At 45.4% G+C, this 16,532-nt stretch overlaps 1 pseudogene; it reads left to right on the top strand.

Annotated features, from left to right (window-relative positions):
* Window positions 1–14,052: 14,052 nt before the first annotated feature.
* LOC144669693 (U2 spliceosomal RNA) lies at window positions 14,053–14,230 on the top strand (annotated as a pseudogene).
* Window positions 14,231–16,532: the final 2,302 nt, after the last annotated feature.

The following is a 16,532-nucleotide window of genomic DNA, read 5'->3' as shown; positions in this document are numbered from 1 at the left end:
GGTTCCCCTCCACCACCCCCCACCCCCCCGAGTTCTCTCCGCCCCCCCCACCCCCACGAGTTCTCTCCCCTCCCCCCCCCACCCCCCCGAGTTCTCTCCCCTCCCCCCCCCACCCCCCCGAGTTCTCTCCGCTCCTCCGCTATTTCTATATTTTGCCCTCGGTCCTTTTCTCTCCCGTTTGATTCTCGATCGCCGCGCGCGCCATTCAGTTTACCGCCAAAACCAACCGCCGCCTCCCGATCCCCGGCAACGGCCGCGTGACCCGGCTCAAACCTCGCGAGAGGGCCCCGGAGCGGCATCACGTGACAATGGGTATTTAAGGCGCCGCCGGAGCCCCTGTCTCTCCAGCGGGCAGGGTTTGGGAATTTATGTCTTTGGGAACTCTCATTGGGGGGAAACTCTCAGGGAGGGAAAAACGGGCCGAATGGGCTTTAGTCCGATGAGGCTGTGTGGAGAGCTCGGGCTCGGCCACTGACATTAACACTCGATGTCCGGCTCTCTCCGCTCTTTCCAAAGCTTCTTGTGACATTCAGGCTTTTTCTTCTCTTTCCATCCGGATGAAGCAAATGTGGCTGCAACAAAACAAGGCCAATGCGGTCAGACATTGTGGAGAATGTACTGCCTGGAAAGATGCTGGAAGCCCATGCAATGATTTCCCTAAAGGAATTGGACATCAGCTTGAATTGGAACAATGGCTGGGGTTGGGGGGAGAGCAGAGGAATGGGATCAATTGGATCTTTTAAAGAGCCAGCACAGCCTCAATGGTCGAATAGCTGCCTTTTTTAATGTATGATTTTAGACACTGAAGAATCAATGGGAATCTGCATTGGTGCAAGAATTCATCACATTAATCCTCATTAATTTAGCATTTAATTAGTTCCCTGATTCAAGAAGCTGCTGATCATTTCCAGAGAGTATTTATATTTTCCTGATGCTCTGGACATTGGTGAGAAGTTGTGTAAACATCAACAGCTTGTGTTTTTGTGCAGGCTCTCCCCATAAAAGGATGCCCCAAACTGCTGAATTGTTTAAGTGCTGTCACTTATTGTAAAGAGTCAACACTAAAATGGAGGCCCTTTGGCAAAACTGTTCACTGATTTTAAACTCCTCAGGAGTTCCCTCCCACTCTGAACTGTTTCCACCTGCCTGTATTTCTCTATTCCCCTCAGGCTCCCCTTAAATGTTTGCAATCTGTTCTACTACTCTGTGGTAGTAAGTTTCATCAGAGTATGCAAGTATTTTCTCTTTAAAATCTTGATTTGATTTTAGTGGTTCTTGTATTCATTTAAGCAAATGTGGGACCCCTTTCCCTCAGCAGACTGTCACTGACAGCAATGAGTGTTCATCTGTCCTTGTCGTGTAATTGATCTCCCTATATTTTCTGAACATCAACTTGAATAGGCAAACAAAGCACCCCTCTCAACATCTTTTGCTTTTGGGGGATTTCTAATAGTACGGTGGACACGTGTTGGGGAGTAAGAAGCTGGGGGAAGTCTGGAGGGTATTAAATAATAAAAAGGTACATGTCTTTATTACATCATCTGATTTCTGGATTGTTTAAAAGAATGCAGTCTATTGCATTGAGCTAAAATGAATTGGTGCCAATATTCTACTCTTATTAGGAAGTGAAAACAATTTGGGTACAGTTTCCAGAGATGCTCAACTTGATTTCCAAACCATTAGTATTTTGGCTGTCAACACTGGCAGGGCACCTACAATCATGGCCCTTAAGGGTGTCAAAAATCAATTTCCAGACTTTGTAAACAAACATCCAGCTCTTGGTGCATGAATGGTTTCTTCAGAAGAGCCATTGCAAATCGTTGTAAAGCCTTTTTTATGGTGAAGGAGGGGCAACAAAAGAGAAGGAGCAGCATAGGACGTGAACATGTCCCAACACCGTGCCCTACCCTGCATAGAATGCAATGTACAGGTAACAAAATCACAAGGGCCTTGGTGAGATGTGCATTAGAATTGTATACCTCAACATAGGGGGTATATGTCATCTCTGCCACCTACTGCATGAAGACCAGCAGCTTATCACCTGTCCAGTTTGAAGGTGTTGACCAAAGTACGTTTATAGCACAGACTCTGAAATGGGGGGGCCTCTGGGACATCTCTGTAATGCCTGAGTCTGTGGGACAGGAGAGCAGGGAAACTGGTCACATTTGTCACCTCAGCAAAGTGGTAGCAAGATGTGGCCATTCAGTCTCACGAGGTCACTGGCTTACTTATGGTCCAGGCTACGTAACTAATGCCATCAATGTTGTGTTTCATTCTCAAATAGAAAAGCACCTCCAAAGGACTTTTACACCCAGAATATACATTGTGCGTGACAACACACGAGGTTTCGGTCAATGTGAAGGATGCTGGAAATTATGATGTGTTCCTTCCAAATTTCTCTTGATCTCATCTTCAAAACAAAATCATTTCAATGGATGGCTTGTGGTTGACCTAAGTTTAGCTCCTCTGCCATGGCTCTGACCTCCAGATGAGTGCTCCAAATGTTACCTGAGGTGTGCCAGTGACAAATTGTGTGTGCCTCTACAACAGGATTGGTCATTTACAGATTCTTTGGGATTTTAAAGGGGCCACTTTTGCTGCCTACACTAACCTGTAGAGGCTCTGCAGTATCTTTAGTTTGTGAATATGGGGATATTTGAAACCTACCGCATGCAGTACAAATTCATCATGCCAAAAAAAGGCCTGAGCTGCTTCATTTGAAGTGCTCGGTAGAACGCAGTTTACCTTGTTGTAGAAGGTGTTGAGCTTCTTGTGTTGTTGGAGCTGCACTCGTCCAGCCAAGTGGAGAGCATTTCATCACACTCCTGACTGGTGTCACAGAATTCCCTACACCCATTAGCAATAATGCCGGTAGTTGCAAACGTGTTACAAGAAATTAACAGCGAGTTGTCAACCCCCTGATCTTTCCTTCTAGTAGTTGACCCAGGCTGCTTGGCTAAGCACTTTTATTTTTATTTATTTATTTTTTTGCAACAATTTTTATACCATTGGATGGGCAGGATATTCCATTGACAAGGTCATTTTTTAAAAAATTCATTTATGGGATGTGGGCTTCGCTGGCTGGGCCAGCATTTATTGCCCATCCCTGAAGGAGGAGGAGGAGGAGGTGGTGGTGGTGGTGAGCTACCTTCTTGAACCACTGCAGTCCATGTGGTGAAGGTGTACCCATAGTGCTGTTAGGAAGGGAGTTCCAGGATTTTGACCCAGCTATGGTGAAGGAATAGCAATATATTTCCAAGCCAGGATAGTGAGTGGTTTGGAAGGGAACTTCTACGTGGTGGTTTTCTCATGTATCTGCTGCCCTTGTCCTTCAAGATGGTAGTAGTCGTGGGTTTGGAAGGTGCTGTCGAAGGAGCCTTGGCGAATTCCTGCAATGCATCTTGTAGATGGTACACGTTGCTACTGTGTGTTGATGGTTGAGGGAATGAATGTTTGTGGACAAGTGTAGCTTAAGCTCGATAGGACAACGTGCTCCTTCAGAGATCCAGCACTGATCTGATGGGTAGAATGTCCTCCAGTGCTGTAACCAATGATATTAGATACTCTGTCCATATCCTAGGCTTTCCCTGTCTATCATCCCAGCTGTGTATGATCTGATGGTGTTCCCTTCACAAGCCCCTGTCGAGGTGCTATGTGTTTGCCTTATTTCAATATTAACTGTGTGCAGTCTCTTTGACCTTATACTGTGACTGAGTGCTTGAGAAAGCAGTTCATACATCACCTTCCTCCCTCTTGAGACTTTGGCCTGCTCTGCAGAGCTCTTTCCATATCCAGAGTATTGATCTCAGTCAGACCTCCCACTCATACCATGCTAACTGGCACTAAGTCTCACTTTCTTATGCTGTGCTCAGCACTAAATTTCTTGGCGTTGTGGGTGTGTTTTCCATAGCCTGGCTCTTTCTTTTCCCAGGAAGCCTTCGTAAACGGCCTCAGCATACAATCTGGCAACGTGCCCTCTTTTCCCCAGCTGCTCTACAAAGGTGACAACTTTACACCCCTGGTGGCAGAAATGTTATTCTTGAATCTGCAGCCTTAGCTGAATGCAGCAATTTCTCAGTTGCAGGATCAACCTTGTGTACCTTTTTTTTTCCTGAGTGAGCTTGAGAATGAATGAAAATTTTTCAGAGCAAATGGATTTGCCATCCTCCTTCAAATTCCTCAGGAAGCGCACCCTTTTGTGAGCAGGGCTAGAAGGGGTGGAATGTACAGAAGAATGGGGAGAGAGCAGTCCCCTCGCGTGACTCAAGGGGTTCACACAGACTCGAGGGTCAAATGGCCTCCCTTTGCATTGTTACATTCCATGATGACTCCAAAGCAGGATGGTGTGTTACTCAGCAAGGCTTGCAGGCAATGCTATTGTGAACTGGGACAATCAAGATTGTCTGTCTGTACAATTTGTTGCAGCATCAACTACAGTTGTCATCTGAAGCTTCATATGGCAATGTTCATTTAGTGAAATGCTTCCTTAGAGTAGATCAGGCAGGCATCAATTTGCCCTAAAATCCTGGAGCTGTGTAAAGTCTGAACAAGTGCATGACCTAGATGTTAAGTGTTCTGAATGGGTGCATCACATTTACAACACTTGCATTTGGCAGGGCAGTGATGAGTTCATTTTTGTTTTAAAGAAAGGAAACATGGGCTAGGGCGAGTCCTGAGCTCTGGTAATTAGGACACAAGTGATGTGGTGGGCAGATGCTGATACTGGTCAGATGGAATATTGGAAGTGGAGATGGAGGTGAAATGGGTGCTGTGCCACCACCAATTTTAACATCATTTTAACTTCCCAGTGTTTAATGCAGTTTGTTCGTGTAATACAGGATTAAGTTTAAAAACAAACACTGGAATATGACCTTGGAAACTCAAAAAAAGCCCAAATTTTTAAAGAGCACTACTCTGGTTTGGTTTTCCCTTTTCTTTAACAGTAAGATATGGAGCTGTAACATGGGCCTTCTAAGCAGTGACCCTTGGCAGAATGTTTAGTGGCCAGTTTCTGCTGTGTGATTTCTAGCATTTCCAGCGACTTTCTGCCCTGGGGTTTCACCTCAGCATACGTATTGTGCACCTCTTGTGCACACTTCACAAGCTTGCTACTGCCAGGATTACTACTTTTGCTTTACTTTGCAAAGTAAGCTACACTTGACTGATCCTCTGCTCAGTGCTAATTTTGCTGTTTGGATGGCGCTGAATATGCTAAAGTTCATCCAGAGGCATCCAAGTCCATGATATTACCCTCGCTGCTTAAGCAACACTTGGCCATAGGCACATACCTGCTGCATAATCCATTTGGTCAGCATCAGCCCTGATAATTTTTGTGTGTTAAATAAACCAATATCATTAGAGGATGATGGTAATACTCAAAAGTATAGCACGCGTGCAATTTCCCTTGTTCTCCAGTCTGAAGTCGCTGGCCATTAGTGACTGATACTGATAAACATTTTGATTATTATCAATGACTCAGAATCCTTGCATTTGAAGAACACTCTTTTTTTCAATTTGTGTGATTACGTCTAATAATGACCCTGGAACAAATTCCAGGCAGATTCTGTGAATCTGCTTTTACAAGCTCCGCTCCTTCTTCCAATCACAGCACCTCTTGCAGATGGAGAGCTTCAAATGCAAAGGGGAATGAGCTGGTTGAGTGGGTGAACCTGCTGAAAGTAATGTCTGGGAAGAGTGGAATCAGATTAAAGCTTAACTGTTTTTATTGTTAATTCAACAATTTACAGACTTTATTATATCCTTTGGGAGGAAGGGACTTGCCTGAAGGTGGCAGCTCCAAGTTTTACTTCGCAGACTTTTTTTGTACAATTATCACATGAGAGATCTGGATTTTGCTCATCGTGTCCAGAGGTGAAATGAGAACTACCAGAATGTTGACTGAAGCTTTGCACTTTCACACCGATTTTAATTTGGCGGGGAGGTTTTCTTTCCGGGACAGAGATGAGCATTTTAGAAGATGCAGGCAGCAAATCAACTTGCAGATTCACACTGTCGGCATGAAGCTTAAATGACCAAATAGTGTCTATGGGGGAGAATTGTTGATACACGTACCTATAGGTCCTATAGGGTGTAATAGACAGAGATACCTTGATGTCAACTGACCCACAAGTTTCAGTTCCCAGCATGTGCACCTTTTGTATGGAAGCTCAGAGCTGGCAATGTGAATTCATAACTTGCACCTTTTATGGAGCCTGCTATTACATACTGACTCAGCTACAATTAACAATTAATGTTTTCAAAAGCACTTGAAGTTATTAAGCAATTAATTAATTGAGACATTAATTGCGTAAAAAGACAGACAATTAAGCACAGCTTGCTTTTGTGTCTGTCTGGGGGTTGAGTAACTGGAATTTTGATGTTGCTGAAATTGTCTGGAGTTGGATTCCAGACTTTGATTTTTCTTGCATCCCCTCCAAAACTTTCAAGAAAAGGATCATTAAAGGAAATTGCACGATGGTTCAAACCACAATGCAGGTGCTGTAGTGTCCGGACTGTCACATGACCGGCTGCGAGAGAAACACAGCTGGGAAGATGCTGGGTTAACAGCAGTGCAGTAATATTTTAACAGGAGCAATTACAGCACGAAGATATCGGGATTGGGAGGGTCCAAAATAACAGGCAACACTGAATTAACGCAAGAGTTATTTGAATTCATCTCTGAAAACAATACTGTTGTGACTTTCTTAATTCATTGGAGCACTTCTAATGCAGTAACTTTAAACTGGTGCTGAAAACTGACAGGTATGTTGGCTGTATATTTCTGCTCTGTTTCTCTGCAGCATCCTTCCTGCTGCACTAATACTGGTTTCAGGCTAGCTGAGCACTGATCAAACAATCAAACCATTACCAACTGAGGCAGGAGGGGATCTCCTAGAAAAGTTTCAGGTTCTCTTGACATATGAATGATTTCATATTTTGCAATTTACATTAACTAATGACGTGAATGTGTTCAATCCCAAGTACCAATACTTGATAGTAATGCAAAAGGGTTTCACCCTTACAGTAAACAGCTCTTAAACTGCTGTTGGAATTGATTTTTAGTTTCACCCTAGATGAAAGCCAATCCAGTAGATTCCAGATAAATTTTTCCATAAGCCCATTTTCATACTCATAGGTTGCTATATTATTCGATACGTAAACATTGCAAAGAATATGATCGAACCTCTCCAAAATATAGGATTGTGGGAGTGAACAAAGCATTTTGAGAAGCTCTTTGTCAGTATAAAAACTCGTGGTCTTAGATTGACAGGTGGCAATTAAACGGTGGAGTTATAATAGGCCCTGATATCTTGGAATGATTTAATAGTAAAAGACAGCCAAGAGTATAAACCGGTACCCAACACTTTCCCTTTCCATCCTCCTTTTTCACTGTCAGTGGTAAAGTAAGAGCTTTCAGCCCAGAGAGCAATTAGTGCAGAGGGATTACTGTACATTGAAAGACACGGCATGTCTAACCCAAGCAAACACTTTCAATGTTTCCTGTCATCCAGCCAGCAGTGATCTGCAGCTGGATATTATCATCTCCACACAGAATAGAATCATAGAAAGTTTATGGCACAAAGCGGCCACTTGGCCCATTGTGTCTGCTCGGGCTGAAAAACGAGCCACCCAGCCTAATCCCACTTTCCAGCATTTAGTCTGTAACCCTGCAGGTTCCGGCATTTTAAGGTGCATATCCAGACACGCTTTTAAATGAGTGTTTCTGCTTCTACTAATCTTCAAACGTCTTGATCATTCCCCCTACATTTACATCCAAATTATTAGATATACCTCAAAAAGCAGGGGATCTAATACACGTCAACCCACAAATGCAACTATTTATATGGAAGTATTTCTTCTAGAGCGGCTGAGGTGGGATGTGGTCGTGTTTTATGGAGAAGGTGATGGTTGGGACTGAGCACAAAAAGATCAGTTCTATTGATTTGAAATTTTCACTTGAACGGCATTGCAAAATAATAAAGTAATAACGAGCATCACTGCGGTCCTGCAGCTGAACCTTGTAGAGTTTAAAGACTTTCCATTCTGGAACTACCTCACTCATTAAAAATTGGTTCCAGTGTCATTATTAGACCTGCATGTTAAGGACTAGCTGACTACACCTTTTGTAGCCTTCATGTGTACTGTGTATGGAAAAGCCTCAAACCATCCTTGTTCCTGTGAAAGGTCTTTGCATTTTGGTGATGTTTCTTTAACAGGATGTGCACAGCAGCTTGACCAGCTCCAGCTCAAAGGATTTTCCCAGCAGTGGCTGCTCTCACTCCAGGCCTTTATCTGTACCTCAGATCAGCAGGAGCTGAATACAAGATTTGTGCCAGCAGGTACAGGCTAGGTTGGGAGTGGACAAAACTGCAGCATTTCAGGTTCTACTTGGAATTTACTCAGATATAAAGAGTCAAATGTTTCTCCTTTAGCAGCCACTACAAAAAAAGTACAGAGCACTGATCTATTACAGAGCATTGTAAACTGTGAGGAGGACAGTATAGAACTTCAAAAGAACATAGACAAGTTGGTAGAGTGGGCAGATAGGTGGCAGATGAAGCTCAATGCGGAGAAGTGTGAGGGGATGCACTTTGGTACAAAGAACATGGAGAGACAATATAAAATAAGGGGTACAATTCTTAAGGACGTGGCGGAGCAGAGGGATCGGGGTGTTTATGTGCATAGGTCATTGAAGGTGGCAGGACAGTGGTGCGAGCAGTTAGTAAAGCATGCAGTATCCTGGGCTTTATTAAGAGGAGCATAGAGTACAAGAGTGGAGAGGTTATGCTGAGCTCATATAAGATGCTATTTAGCCCTCAGCTGGAGTATTGTGTCCAGCTCTGGGCACCACACTATAGAACGGATGTGAACACATTGGAGAGAGTGCAGAAGAGGTTTACAAATATGTCTCCGGGGTAAGAAACTTCAGTTACGAAGATAGATTGGAAACGTTGGGACTGTTCTCCTTGGAGAAGAGAAGGCTAAGAGGAGATTTGATAGAGGTGTTCAAAATCATGAGGGGGCTGGATAGAGTAGATAGGAAGAATCTGTTCCCGCTCTGAAAAGGATCGAGACCGAGAGAGCACAGGTTTAAAGTGATTTACAAAAGAAGCAAACGTGATGTGAGAAAAATCTTTTTCACACAGCGAGTGGTTCGAGTCTGGAATGCACTGCCTGGAAGTGTGGTGGAGGCAGGTTCAATCGAGGCATTCAAGAGGATTATCACTAGATGATTATTTGAATAGAAACAATGTGCAAGGGTAAGGGGAAAAGGGAGGAGAATGGTGCTAAGTCATAATGCTCATTCGGAGAGCTGGTGTAAATATGATGGGCCAAATGGTCTCCTTCTGAACCCTAACAATTCTGTGATTCTGTGACATTATCTGATTGGTTTTCCTTGTGGGAACTTTTATGTTTTTCATTCTAATGGTTCAGTTTCTGCTGTGTTTCTCAACCAAGAGGCAATCATTTCTATTCCTGCTCGCTACTGGATGGTGCAAAATACTTCAATCAATTAAATATTTTTGAAGTGCTGATATCTGTTGTGATGCTGGAAATGTGTCAGTTAATTTACTCACAGCAAAGTCCCACATACAGAAATGACATCATGACAAATAATGTTTTCAGTAATGTTGGTTGAAGGAGAAATATTGGCCAGGAGACCAGGGAGAATTCGGCCACTCTTTCTTGAATAGTGCCATGGAATATTTTGCATCCAGTTATGATGTTAGCTGGAATATCTGCTCAATTCTCTGGGGTGATACTAGATCTCACACAACCCTCTTCCCACAGAAAAACAGCAGTTTAGAGGTCTACTAATGGAAGTCAAATTACTTTTGGTTATTTTAATGGACTATCTCTTTAAATCTATGAGCAGTGGGCAGCCCAGCTCCACAAGCTTTTCACACACAATCTGGAAACAGGCTTTTTATTGGGGTGTGGGGAGCTGTGTAGCTGTTGGGATGAGGCTCTTTGTCAGAACACAGTACTCTCCAAACAAAGGGTCAAAGGGACTCGAAATGTTAGCTGTGTTTCTCTCTCCACAGATGCTGCTGGACCTGCTGAGCTTTTCCAGCATTTTTTGTTCTTGTTTCAGATTTCTATCTGCATCCAGCATCCATCAGCAGTATTTTGCATTTACTCTCTGATCAAATCATGAGTTGTCTGCAATTTTCCGTTTGAATGTCAGACCTGATCTGCAGGGTGTCTTTGTTTTCAATGTGTCTCACTTCTCACTTCCTTGCATGTCTGACCTATCCACATGTTCTTTGTTTTGCTAATGTCTTTAATTTCTTCAATGCTTCTTTCCATTGTTTCCATCTCACTCAACAATGCAGCAGTTTACATCACAGAAACGAGCTGAGATAATTTCACTTTGGGTACAATCGGGAAATTGCACGGGAAGAACACTTGAAATTGTGCAGGTTAGGTTAGGCTTCTGGCCACCAATTCATTTGGAAAATCATGAATGCAAAATCTCCCTGAACCAACGCAACAAGGCAGAATAATAAAAAGTAACTTTATTTTCTCTGTATTCCTTGATGCATTTGAATGGTAGGTGACAGATAATGTTTCAGTGATATATCTGAAACTGGTTTATTGTAATAAAATGAGAATTTGTAATCTGGGTGACCAGTTGTCCCTGAGTAAGCTGATTTAAAATGGCAGAAAAAAAATTATACTGAACCACTTAATTGTTTCATTGGGACACATCAGTAAGTTTCTTATTAAATTAAACAATTCTGATGCGACAAAAACTTTTAAAACATGCCGATGTCCACTACATGCTTTAACCTGGTCTTGCAGGGTATAGCAGAATGGTGCAACTCCCCTGTTTACGATGAGCAGATGTAACAGTCAACAGAACAATGTTTTTACAGCTGCCTGACCATGCTTTACATTTCTTCTGAAACTGCTCCTCATTAAGAGTTGCTTTTCTCACCTTCAATGTGCCATTTACATGTGGGTATTTGCGCTGAAGTTCAGCTCAGGGCCTTGCAATTTTTCTCCTGTGCAGCTAGGCCAGACACTGCCCCCTGTTGGATTTCTGTGCAACTGCAGGCACAACCACACTAAGGCAGTTGTCCACGTTAGAAAATAGGGTGACAGCACCTGTACCCCGCTTCACCCTGTTGGCTGCAGTTTCTTTTGCCTGTGCCAGCCTTCCTATCCTTTGTGCTGTACTCTCCTTCCCTCCACTTTCCTCAGCACAGCCTTAGTGAACCCAAGACCACGGCTCATTCTTCTAAACTCCAGAAAATATTGGCCACTCCATTCAATCTTTACTGAACCATTGTTGCATCCCTACTATGGAAAATATATCCTTCATTTGGTGAGGAGACCAAAACAATGGTACACAATACTCTGGGTATGATCTCGCCAAAGCTCCGTTTGTTGCAGCAAGAATTCATGTAAACACAAATAAGGATCCTCGGCTTTATAAATTGAGGCGTGGAGTCCAAAGGGAAGGAAGTTATGCCAAACCGTTATGATACACTGGTTAGGCTACAGCTGAAGGAACAGGAAGTGACGGAAGGTAAGAAATGCTTTATCTGATTGTGCTGTGCAGCAACACAAAGGTTGACAATTCTTCAGGTGTGAACCCTGGTGAGCACCACTGATCTTTTCCAACTATTAAACCACTGTCCAATAGCACAGAGTGAAATGTGCTCCTGTTACATTTTCCTGAAACTGAAGTCGGTTAAACACAGCAGCCCATGTTGAGCAATGTACATTGAGTTTGGCTGCTGGGTAGTGATGCAGCAATGATGTCATTAGCACAGTGACCTAAGACGCCCCAATGCTCAGGCCCAAGAATCCAGGCCCAAGTGTCACTCCGTGCTGAGATTCTACCTCTTCCCGGTGTTGGGAAGAATGGATATGGCGATGTTACCAGAGAACGCTCCATTCAGTTGGAACCTGCTGTATCACCTATCCCTTGTGGAACAGTTTATGCAGAAAAACCTGTTGACCACAAGTCCATCAGGCAGTGGGCTGCACATATTGTAATGTGGTCCTGCGGGAAAAGGAGATAGTGAATGCTGTCGGGTGGTTTCCTGAGCTGACTGTCAAAGTAATTTGGAAGAATGCCTCATCACCAAAACTTTCAAATTAGCATTAGGATGTAGCTTGGCTGATAGTGACAAAGGCCCTCCCCATCATGTGCATGACGGGTGTGGACACCTGCCTCATCAGCTTGGATCAGGAGAAGGCCTTTGACAGAATATCGCACACCTACATGGGGGATGTGCTCTCCAAAATGGGCTTTGGGGAGGGAATTCGAAATTGGATCCAACTGCTCTACACTAACATCAGTAGCGCAGTCTCAATCAATGGGTGGGAAACAGATAGCTTCCCGATCAAATCTGGAGTCAGGCAGGGCTGTCCTCTCTCGCCTGTCCTTTTCGTGTGCTGCATAGAACCCTTTGCCGAGTCCATCAGGAAGGATCCGGGCATAAGAGGAGTGACGATCCCAGGAAGTGGAGGCACTCAGGTAAAAGCCTCCCTGTACATGGACGACGTCGCCGTCTTCTGCTCGGATCCGCTGTCGGTGCGCAGACTGATGCACATCTGCGACCAGTTCGAACTGGCCTCGGGAGCCAAGGTAAATCGTGGGAAGAGCGAGGCCATGTTCTTTGGGAACTGGGCTGACCGATCCTTTGTCCCCTTCACTGTCAGGGCTGACGGCCTGAAGGTGCTGGGGATATGGTTCGGAGGGACCGGGGCATGCGTTAGAAACTGGAAGGAGCGAGTGGCTATGGTGAAGAGGAAACTGGGCATGTGGGAGCGACGCTCCCTCTCCATTGCGGGTAAGAACCTGGTCATCAGGTGTGAGGTACTCTCGCTGTTGCTGTACGTGGCGCAGGTCTGGCCCATTCCAGACTCCTGCGCGACGGCGATCACTCGAGCCATCTTCCGCTTTATCTGGAGGTCGAAAATGGATCGTGTCCGCAGGGACGCGATGTACAAGCCTCTAGATAAAGGGGGAAAAAACGTGCCCAACATCGCCCTCATACTGATGGCCACCTTTGTGTGCGGCTGCATCAAGCGGTGCGTAGACCCTCAGTACGCAAACACCAAGTGTCACTACGTGCTGAGGTTCTACCTGTCCCCGGTGTTGCGAAGGATGGGTCTGGCCACGCTGCCGCGGAACGCTCCAAGTAGTTGGACCGTGCCGTACCACCTGTCCCTGGTGGAAAAATTTATGCAGAAAAACACCTTTGACCACAAGTCCATCAGGCAGTGGTCAGCACGTAACGTCCTAGAGGCCCTGAGGGAAAAGGAGAGGGTGGACCCTGTGGGATGGTTCCCCGAGCAGACTGTCAAAGTCATTTGGCAGAATGCCTCATCGCCAGAACTTTCCAACAAGCACCAAGACGTAGCTTGGCTGGTGGTGAGAAAGGCCCTCCCCGTCAGATCCTTCCTACACGCCAGGAGTCTCACCCCCTCTGCACGTTGCCCTCGAGGTGGCTGTGGTGGGGAAGAGACCGTTGTTCACCTCCTTGTGGATTGTGCCTTTGCAAAGAAAGTCTGGAGAGAGATGCAGTGGTTGCTGTCGAGGTTCATCCCGAGCAGTTCTGTGACACAGGACTCTGTGCTCTACGGGCTGTTCCCAGGGACACACACCGAGACAAACATCGACTGCAGCTGGAGGATCATCAACTCGGTGAAAGAGGCGCTTTGGTCTGCCCGAAACTTGTTGGTCTTCCAGCACAAAGAGTTGTCCCCGACCGATTGTTGCGGACTGGCACAATCCAAAGTCCAGGACTACGTGCTGAGGGACGCACTAAAGCTTGGGGCAGCTGCCGCAAAGGCGCAATGGGGAAGGGTCGCTGTCTAAGACCTTTCTACCACAGCGCACCGAGAGACTGGGAACTGTTTAGAGCCCCTCGGGCTGTACAGCTCAAAATGAAAGGCTGTAAATGATTGTAATATTGTTTGTACTGATGCACCTGGTGATACATTTTGTAAAAGTTTAACCTGGATTGTACCCTTGTAATGTTGTTTTTGAAATGGTTTTGAATGTGATTGAAGATACTTTATGAATAAAGTATATTTTTACAAAAAAAAAAAAAAATCTGTTCTTATCAGTTTAATATCTGATACGTCCCTTATCTGGGGACCATATATTAAATTGATTTTTGGAGCAGGGAGATGGAATAGGGGCTTGCTCCGTCCACTCCACGCATCGACCCGGTATTGCAGTATCTCTGGGAATGGTGCACCACCCCTTTCCAGGGGATTTTCAATGCTAAAAATAGTTTTCTTACAAACATCTGCTTTCTTTACTTTTCAACATGCACATCTTTCAAAACACAACTTTCTTTCTTTCTCACTCACCCGCACCATCTACACACAAAAAACACGCACGCTCACCCAACGCTCACAGACACCACTCTCATCTCACAAACACTCTACCTCACTCATACAAAAACATCTTTCACTTGCAAATACACCTCTCAAACACTCTCTCAGCTGCACCTTTCGCCTCACAACATTTTCAACCAGCTCTCTGCTGCCGCTCCCGCCCGCTGCTGCTGCTGCTGCTGATACAGCAACAGTCAAAACTCACACCTCAAAGCTCACACACTTTACACAGCTACTCGGAAACGTCTACATCCACGTTCACACAATCCTTACACTGCACAAGGAGCCCATTCCGCCCGTCGTGACTGCACCAGCTCTCCCAATGAACATTTCACTTCGTGCCATTCTCCTGCCTTCTCCACGTAACCCAGCACATGCTTTCTTTTCAAATAATCATCTCATTCCCTCTTCAATTGAACCTGCCTCCGCCACGCTATCAGGCGGTGCATTCCAGACCCTGACCACTCGCTGCTCCTATCACTTTTGCTTCTTCTGCTAGTTACTTTAAACCTGTGCCCGCTCCTTCTCGATCCTTTCATCGGTGCAAGCAGTTTCTCCCTATCTACTCTCTCCAGATACCTCATGATTTTCAATACCTCTATCAAGTCTCCTCTCAGACTTCTTTTCCCCAAGGAATACAGTCCCAACTTCTCCAATCTTACTTCATAACTCAACTTCCTCGCCCCTGGAACCAAACTCGTAAACCTCTTCTGCACTCTCTCCAATGCCTTCACTACCCTCCTAAAATGCAAGTCAAAATGCAATCCATCAGAGTCAGCATGGCTTTATGAAGACTAAATCGTGTTTGACTAAATTGCTAGAGTTCTTTGAAGATGTGACAAGCAAAGTGGATAATGGCGATCCTGTAGATGTAGTATGTCTGGACTTCCAGAAGGCATTTGATAAGGTGCCGCACAAAAGATTAATACACAAGATAAGATCACACGCAGCTAAGGGTAATATATTTGCTTGGATAGAGCTTTGGCTAACCAACAGAAAGCAGAGAGTCAGGATAAATGGGTCTTTTGTGGATGGCAAGCTGTAACTAGTGGGGTGCCACAGGGTTCGGTCCTTGGGCCCCAACTATTTACTTGGATTCAGGAGTAGAAGGTACCATAGCTAAATTTGCAGATGACACCAAAATAGGTGGGAAAGTAAGTTGCAGTGAAGAAATGAGAAATTTACAAATGGATATGGACAGGTTAGGTGAATGGGCCAAAATTTGGCAGATGGAGTTTAACGTGGATAAGTGAGGTTATCCAGTTCAGCTCCTACAGGCAATGGTCACGGTGGTGGTCCCACGGGCCATCGATCTGGTCGGGCGGAAACGACTCTCGTTCCTCCGGCCTGGGTATTCTGCTGCGGGGAGGCAACTTCACCGTCTCCGAGGTCAAGGAGGTGGTGGGCGGGCGACTCCTCGTAGCAGACGTAATGTACAAGAACGCTCCACTCCGGTTAATTAACGTGTATGGCCCGTCACAAGGAGCTGAGCGGCTGGAGGTTTTTCAGCAGCTCCCACTGCTGCTGGCGACCTCCAGGCCGGTCATTCTGGGCGGGGACTTCAACTGCATCATCGATGCGGCTGGACGATCCGGCAGGGCCGGAAGCAGATTGGACGCTACGTCCAGATCCCTGATGGAAACAGTTAAGGATGCCAAGCTGCACGACGTCTTCAGCAACCCTGCAGACGGAGCGCAGCGTAGATACACCTGGTCGCGGCCAGACGGGTCCATTCGTTCCAGGATAGACTTCCTCTTTGTGTCCCGTGCATTCACAGTCAGATCCACCGAGGTCAAGCCGGTGTTCTTCTCTGACCACTGCATCCTACTGGCGGACTGCCACTTGGAGAAGGACCTGAGGGTGGGCAGGGGGGCATGGAAGCTAAATGTGCAACTGCTGACCCCAGAGAACATTGAGGAGCTCAAGAGGGCTTATGAAGGTTGGAGAACCATGAAACCCCTCTTTGAGTCCCTGACACACTGGTGGGAAGCGATCAAGGGAAACACCAAGAGGTTTTTCATCCTCAAAAGCATCCAGAAAGCTAGAAAGGAAGAGAGGGAAATGTCCCGACTCCAGAAAAACATGCAGAATCTGCTCCGGCTGCAGTCGGTGGGGGTCGATGTCAAGGAAGAACTCCAAGAGGTGAAGAGCCAGCAAGCCTCGCA

Source organism: Cetorhinus maximus, chromosome 29 (genome assembly GCF_964194155.1).
Source record: "Cetorhinus maximus chromosome 29, sCetMax3.hap1.1, whole genome shotgun sequence".
In the NCBI taxonomy this organism is placed as follows: domain Eukaryota; kingdom Metazoa; phylum Chordata; class Chondrichthyes; order Lamniformes; family Cetorhinidae; genus Cetorhinus; species Cetorhinus maximus.
The sequence above is the reverse complement of the archived record's forward strand: the minus strand, read 5'-3'. Positions and strand labels throughout refer to the sequence as shown.